This window comes from Rhinoderma darwinii, chromosome 2 (genome assembly GCF_050947455.1).
Source record: "Rhinoderma darwinii isolate aRhiDar2 chromosome 2, aRhiDar2.hap1, whole genome shotgun sequence".
Classification (NCBI taxonomy): Eukaryota; Metazoa; Chordata; class Amphibia; order Anura; family Rhinodermatidae; genus Rhinoderma; species Rhinoderma darwinii.
The window spans coordinates 46,096,878-46,105,323 of NC_134688.1; positions in this window are offsets into that span (position 1 = coordinate 46,096,878).

Consider the following 8,446-nt stretch of genomic DNA (forward strand, 5'->3'; position numbering starts at 1 on the left):
AACCTAATTTGAGTTTAGCAATTTTTCTATTTCACCAATACACGTGTGAATCAACAAATGGTTTCAACATTTTTTTTTTTTTTTTTGTGTTTTTTTTTTTTTTTTTAGATGTGCGAAGAGAATTAATTTTTCAGTATGCTTTTAACTCTTTAAGAACACAGCATCCGGCAAAACTGTCAAATCAGTTTTCACAAACCCTATTCACCCACTAAAGTGAATGGGTTCGTGAAAACCATTGCGTGCCACTCGGATGCTGTGAAAAATGTTGCTCGGTTGTGTGTGAGAGGGCTAACTGATGTCATATTACCGTACGTGCCAATTTTCGTTTTTTTTCTTCCCCGACTTTCAAAAGCCATAACTTTTTTTAATGTTTTTTTTTTTTCATTGACCTAGCTGTCTGAGGGCTTATTTTTTGTGAGAAGTTGTAGTTCTTGTGAAATGGCTCCGTAATGTTCACCTTTTAATCTACGGGGTCAATGTGATTATGGCGATACAAAATGTATACTTTTTTTAAAAATGTTTTACCACTTTAATAAAAATAAAACTGCTCGTGACATGTCGTTAAGGGGTTAAATAGAAGATCCAACATTAGCGCCTTCTAAGGCTACATGAATATCCAGTTTTGGGCCTACGTTTAACGTATTCGGCTTGAAAAGTCCCTGACTGCGTTAAACCTACACGTCATTCACTGTCATGGCCCTGTTAATGATGTATATGTGAAACGGATACCATTATAGTCTATGGGTGACGAATGCCACTGTTAGGCACCTGTTTAGCGCATATGTTACCATAGACTATAATGGTATCCGTTAAATGTATATTTCCTGAAAGGCTGTTGAAAAGCCCATGGCGTAGTTGTTAAACGTATACCAGTGACGTATGCCATACAGTGGCATACATCAGCCATAGGTTCCCATGTTAAACGTATACCGCGAGGTATGTCAGGGCCCCCCATAGCAATAGCTTGGGGGACACATGGTATCACAACCCCACATAGAATTTAGTTTAACCCCTTAAGGACACAGCCATTTTTGGACCATATGACACAGCCTCATTTTTTAAATCTGACGTGTCACTTTATGTGGTAATAACTCTGGAATGCTTTTACCTATCCAAGCGATTCTGAGATTGTTTTCTCGTGACATGTTGTACTTTATGTTAGTGAAAAAATGTGGTCGATAAATTCAATATTTAATTGTGAAAAACACCAAAATTTAGAGAATTTGCAAAAATTAGCATTTTTCTAAATTCAAATGTATCTGCTTGTAAGACCAGATAGTTATACCACACAAAATAGTCACTAACATTTCCCATATGTCTACTTTTGTTTGCATAATTTTTTGAACATCCCTTTTATTTTTCTAGGACGTTACAAGGCTTATAAGTTTAGCAGCAATTTCTCATATTTTCAAGAAAATTTCAAAAGCCTATTTTTTTTTTAGGGAACAGTTTTTTACAAGAGAGACACAACTGAACTAACACAACTATTTATTGCCCTGATTCTGCAGTTTTTAGAAATATCCCACATGTGGCCCTAGTGTGCTACGGGCCTAAAAACAAAGGCCCCAGAAGCAAAGGAGCACCTAGTGAATTTTTCGGCCTTCCTTTTCTTAAATTATATTTCAGGCAGTATGTCAGGTTAGAAGAGGTCTTGTGGTGCAAAATCAAAGGAAACCCCCCCCCCCCAAAGTGACTCCATTTGGGAAACTACACCCCTAGAGGAATTCATCTAGGGGTGTAGTGATCAATTTGACCACACAGGTGTTTCATAGATTTCATTAGAATTGGGCAGTGAAAATTAAAAATTACATTATTTTCCAATAAGATATAGCTTTACCTCAGAATTTTTTTTCAACAAATAAATGAGAAAAAGCACCCCAACATTTGTAAAGCAACTTCTCCAGAGTACAGAAATACCCCATATGTGGTAATAAACCACTGTATGAATACACATCAGGGCTCAGAAGGGAAGGCACGCCGTTTAGCTTTAGGAGCGCTGATTTTGCTGGATTAATTTATCGGCACCATGTCGCATTTGTAATGCTCCTAAAGGTACCAGTACAGTGGTCAACCCCCAAAAGTGACTCCATTTGGTAAACTACACCCCTAGAGGAATTCAACTAGAGGTGTAGTGAGCATTTTGACCACCCAGGTGTTTCATAGATTTCATTAGAATTGTGCAGTAAAAATTAAAAAAAAAATTCCGCTAAGATGTAGCTTTAGGTCACATGTTTCATTTTCTCATCAAATAAAGGAGAAAAAGCACCATAACATTTGTAAAGCAACTTCTTCAGGGTAAGGAAATACCCCACACGTGGTCATAAACTGCTATTTGGACACACAGCAAGGCTCTAAACTGAAGGAGCGCCATTTAGTATTGGGAGAGGAGATTTTACAAGATTAATTTTTTGACACCATGTTGCATTGAACTATAGTACCAGTACAGTGGTGCCCCCTGAAAAATTACCCCATTTTGGAAACTAGATTCCTCAAAGAATTGATCTAGGGGTGTAGTGAGCATTTTGACCGCACAAGTGTTTTGCAAAAATGAGTAAACAATAGATGTTGCAGATTGAGAATTGCTGTTTTCCACAGATATGCCATTTCAGTGCCCAATGTGTTGTGCCCAGCTTGTACCACCGTAGACACACATCCCATAAATTGTTAAGCGAGTTCTCCGGAATACAGTAATACCCCATATATGGTCATAAATTGCCGTTTCGGCACACTGCCAGGCTCAGTTGGACCACTATTTGGCTTTTGAAGTGCAGATTTTGCTTGGTGTTTTACTGGTATTTCAGCTTATAATGTGGGGGCATATGTAATCTGGGCGGAGTACATCAGGGTATATGTAAGCTGGGCGGAGTATATCAGGGTATATGTAAACTGGGCGGAGTACATCAGGGTATATGTAAGCTGTGTGGAGTACATCAGGGTATATATAAACTGGGCAGAGTACATCAGGGTATATGTAATATGTGAGGAGTACATCAGGGTATATGTAAACTGGGCGGAGTACATCAGGGTATATGTAATCTGGGCGGAGTACATCAGGGTATATGTAATCTGGGCGGAGTACATCAGGGTATATGTAATCTGGGGCGGAGTACATCAGGGTATATGTAAGCTGTGAGGAGTACATCAGGGTATATATAAGATGGGCGGAGTGCAACAGGTCATAATAGGACGATGTAATAATGGGGTGAATGAATAATCCGTTGATTGGTGTGGTACGCTTTGAACCAATCCTATATACACAGGCCGGGTTTATTGGGTATTATACAAAATATCTGCGCTCCAGTATTGCCTTATATTTGATTTCTTCACTAGCCCTATAAGCCGCACAAGGCCCTAAAGTGTCCTCAGCTCCGCTGCATCTACAGGGTCCACCTGTGGGGTACATAAAATGATGATGTGGGGTATTTAGTGAAATTCTACTGGACCTAAAAATGAGTCTTGGCCGTCATTTAGCATTATTTTGCATCATTGCGTTTTGAGAGTCATAACGTGTTATTTTTCCGGTGACGGAGCGTTGTGAGGGCGCGTTTTTTGTGGAACGAGCTGTAATTTTTATTGGTTCTACTTTGGGGTACATGGTATTTTTTTATCACGATTTATGCAATTTTTTGGGAGATGAGGAAACCAAAAAACAGCCATTCTAGCACTTTTTTTTTTTTTTTACAGTATACACCGTGCAGTATAAACAACATGTTAACTTTATTCTGTGGGGCGATACGATTACAGCGACACCAAATTTATATTGTTTTTTTACGTTTCACTACGTTCCCACAATAAAAATACTCTTTTCTAAAAAAAAATCATGTTTTAGTGTCGCCATTTTCTGACAGCCATAACTTTTTTTATTTTTTAGTTGATATCGCTGCGGGAGGGCTTGTTTTACGCGTGACGAACTGTAGTTTCTATTGGTACCATTTTGCGTTACTTGCAACTTTTTTATCAATTTTTATTACATTTTTTTTGAGACAAGATGACCAAAAAATAAAATGCTGTCATTGTTTATTAAAAAATTTTATGGTGTTCACCGTGCGGTAAAAATAATGTGATATTTTTATAGATCAGACCGTTCTGAACGCGGTGATAACTATTATGTATAGTTTTTTTTCATGGTTTCATTTTCTTTCTAATAATAAAGGAGTTGATCAGGGAAACCGGGTAAGTGTTGTTTTTATTAGTTCAAACTTTTATTTATTTTTCTTTAACATTTTTTTTTACTTTAGTTCACTTTTTTTCTTTTACACTGACCTGGGGACATGAAGATATGGTCTTCTGATCCCTGGTACAATACACTGCACTACTTATGTAGTGCAGTGTATCGTAACTGTCATTCTTCAGTCGACAGTTAGCCTACTAGGTCCTGCCTCGGGCAGGACCTAATAGGCTTCCGTACCTGGGCAACCAGGAAGCCTAGCAACCATCGCCACCCGCGATCCATCGGGGAGGGGGGGGCTGTGGGGTACAGAGGGAGCTCCCTCCCTCTGTCAACCACTTCAATGCGGCGGACGTCATTGACGTCATTCTCCCTTCTTCCCCTTCTTATTATTTACAGTTGGTACTTACCTGCTGGGGTCAACTGTCGGTCAGCTGTATGGAATATACGAGCAGGTTCTAGATTCTTCTACCTTGCGCTCGTGAAGTCTACGCTTTCTCCTGATTGGCTATTGAGTGGCAATGGCAGGAAGAATTCCCCTTTAGGGTATGTTCACACGAGGGCGTCCGTAACGGCTGAAATTACGGGGATGTTTCAGCCTGAAAACATCCCCGTAATTTCAGCCGTAACGGCATGTGCAGGCGCTTGAACGCCGCGTCCATTACGGACGTAATTGGCGCTGCTATTCATTGGAGTCAATGAATAGCGGCTCCAATTACGGCCAAAGAAGTGACAGGTCACTTCTTTGACGCGGGCGTCTATTTACTCGCCGTCATTTGACAGCGGCGCGTAAATTACGCCTCGTGTGAACAGACAAACGTCTACCCATTGCTTTCAATGGGCAGATGTTTGGCAGCGCTATAGAGGCGCTATTTTCGGACATAATTCGGGGCAAAAACGCCTGAATTATGTCCGTAATTAGTGCGTGTGAGCATACCCTTATATTCTCGTGTTTGCCGGCGCTCTGGGCGATTTAAAGAAAAGCCATGGAAGACCTTCAGCAGCTGATACGAAGAGCCGGCACGCAGCGAACACTGGCTTAGAAGATGCTGCTGGAACAGGAAGAAAGCTTGCGGCACGATGTGACTGAGGCGGTGCCAGCAGAGGAAGAGCCGGGTCTAGCGGAGAGTGACAGGAGGCCGGCCAAAAGAGCAAGGAGGAGCTGAGTTGTATTTGCATCCTCATAGCAGCTGGAGCAGAAGCAGCGTACGGGCAGCCAGCCAAGGGGCGGAGACTTTCCAGTCAGCTGAGTGGAGACCGCATAGACGGTCGGCATCAGGAGAGCGGTTTGGGACACCTTCAAGGCAGCGGTTCCATGGTCGTGCATTGGAGTCTGAGGAGCGGGCAAGTACTTCAAAGCAGCAGCGTTGGACGGCATGCACCACAGGACGGGCTGCACATTCAGGAGAGGAAGCGCAGCAACAGGAGCGGGGCCTAGCTCCAGCTGTGGTACTAGGGCCAGAAGAGGTCCATACGGAGTCGCCGACGGGTGAGATGAATTCTATCCCCAATAATGTCCCTCTTGTATAATTTTATTAAATTAATCTCAGATTTTATTATTAAAGCATCAGCTCCTGCTTCAGCAGCTGGAGTTTGGGTTGAACCAAACCGTTCAATTAGCAATATGAGGGTATGTTCACACAGCTTATTTTCAGCCGTTTTTCGGGCCGTAAACGGCCGACAACGACTGAAAAATCGGAAGCAGAACGCCTCCAAACATCTGCCCAATGATTTCAATGGGAAAAATGGCGTTCTGTTCCAACGGGGCATTTTATTACGTGGCCGTTTTGAGAAACGGCTATGTAAAAAGACACCCGCGAAAAAGAAGTGCATGTCACTTCTTGAGCCGATTTTGGAGCCGTTTTTCATTGACTCTATAGAAAAAACGCTCCAAAAACGGCCGTAAAAAACGCAGCTAAAAACACGAGTTTGATTTAAAAAGTCTGAAAATCAGGAGCTGTTTTCCCTTGAAATCCGCTCCGTATTTTCAGATGTTTTTTGCTATGCGTGTGAACATACCCTAATACTTCTGTCGTTTTGCCACATGATTTGCACCCTAGTTCTTTAGTCAATGTTCCTTTTATTAGATAAAGGTACAGGAGTCGTGTAGACATGTGCTAAAGAAGTGATTTCATGTGAAGTGTCTCCTTTTAGGTTTTTATTTACAGAAAAGTGTGAAAGAACGCATTTGGCATAATGAATTTATTGAGGTTTTATCACTATTGCCTTCAGCTAAAGAACATATTGTTCGTAGCGATAAAAAAGATAAGAATGATGACCGGAAACGCAGTATGCCTGGGTCTTTTATTAACTGGCTACAGGCATTTGGGTATTTTTCACGTAAAACTGCAGTATAAATGCAAGATAAATGTTGCGGATTATTTCAGCATGTCGACATTGTATTTGAGGCATATCGCAATTTTGGCGGTACAGTCTTGTGCCCAAGAAAGTAGCTGGGTCATTTCGATTAATTCATCATCTTTCTTACCCCGAAAAGCCATCTTTAAATGTTGACGTTTTAAAAGAAACCGCGTCCGTTGTATACTCTTCATTTGATCAGGCAGTAGCTTTATTACGACAGTTTGGCCACAAGGCTTTATTAGCCAAGGCTGACATTAAATCCGCTTTCAGACTACTGCCGGTTAAGCCCATCGGGTTTAACTCTTTAGGTTTTCAATTTGAAGATGAATTTTATTTTGATAAGTGCCCTCCCTATGGGATTTTCTTTATCTTGTTGTTATTTTGACACCTTTTCTACCTTTCTTCATTGGGTAGTTAAAGATCAAATGACAAATGGTCTATTACATTCGGTTTTATGTTTTGAGTTGTTAGATACATTTGTAGAAGTAGCTGGTTGGTTTGGAGTTCCCCTTTGCTACAGAAAAAACTGTTTTTTGCCTTGTCATTGTTTAGGATTTCTTCATATGGTTATACAGAGGCGCAGCTAGGTTCTCCAGCACCCATTCAGTTTGGCGCCCCCCCCAACATCTTTCCCGACATCTCCTTCCCCCTCGCCATGTTTGTTTTCCCTACCAATCAATGACGTGTCATTTCTTTTCCAAATTTTTTTTTTATGTAACTCAAGCATAAAAACATTTGTACATTTTACAAGCAATCTCTAGTCCTATACACAACACCAGAACCAAGCTCATTACATATATACAGCACCAGAACAAAGCTCATTACGTATATACAGCACCAGAACAAAGCTCATTACATATATACAGCACCAGAACCAAGCTCAGTACATAAATACAGCACCAGAACCAAGCTCAGTACATAAATACAGCCCGAGAACCAAGCTCAGTACATAAATACAGCCCGAGAACCAAGCTCAGTACATAAATACAGCCCAAGAACCAAGTTCAGTACATAAATACAGCCCGAGAACCAAGCTCAGTACATAAATACAGCACCAGAACCAAGCTCCGTACATAAATACAGCACCAGAACCAAGCTCCGTACATAAATACAGCCCCAGAACCAAGCTCAGTACATATATATAGTGGCAGAACCAAGCTCTGTACATATATACTTCACCAGAACCCAGCTCATTACATATATACAACACCAGCACAAATAAAGCTCAATTTAGTGCAACCCCTGCCGTATAGGTTTGCACTAAATTGTTTCCAGCTCCCAGCATGGTTCAAACAATGGTAAGGATATGCTGTAAGTTGCTGTTTCAAAAAAAATAAAAATAAATCGTATCATAATCATACCACCATTTATCACCGCAGATTATACAGTGACTACAGTACTGATTAGAGGCAGAATAAACATTTACATTAAGTGACTCACCAGTGACGTCTCAGATTCTAGTTATTTTTCTCCATCCGGTCCAGACCTCTATGATGACTTCTCCCGGCCACAGCCCATTTCTGCAGTTTGCCGCTTGGATGTATTCAGCTTTTCACTTTTCAAACATTTCTACACCTATAAACAAAAATAAAGTTCTCATTATACCTCACACTACACCATTAAATATAATCGCGCCATACACTGCACCTCTAATTATAATAGCACCATACATCGTGTCCCACACACACACACTGTGCCCCCTATAGATGGTGCCCCCCATATAACCCACCCCTGTATATAGTGTCCCACATATAGCTCCCCCTGTAGTGCTCCACATATAGCCCACCCCTATATATAGTGCTCCACATATAGCCCACCCCTGTATATAGTGCTCCACATATAGCCCAACCCTGTATATAGCCCACCTATAGATATAGCCCACCCCTGTTTATAGTGTTCCACATGTAGCCCACCCCT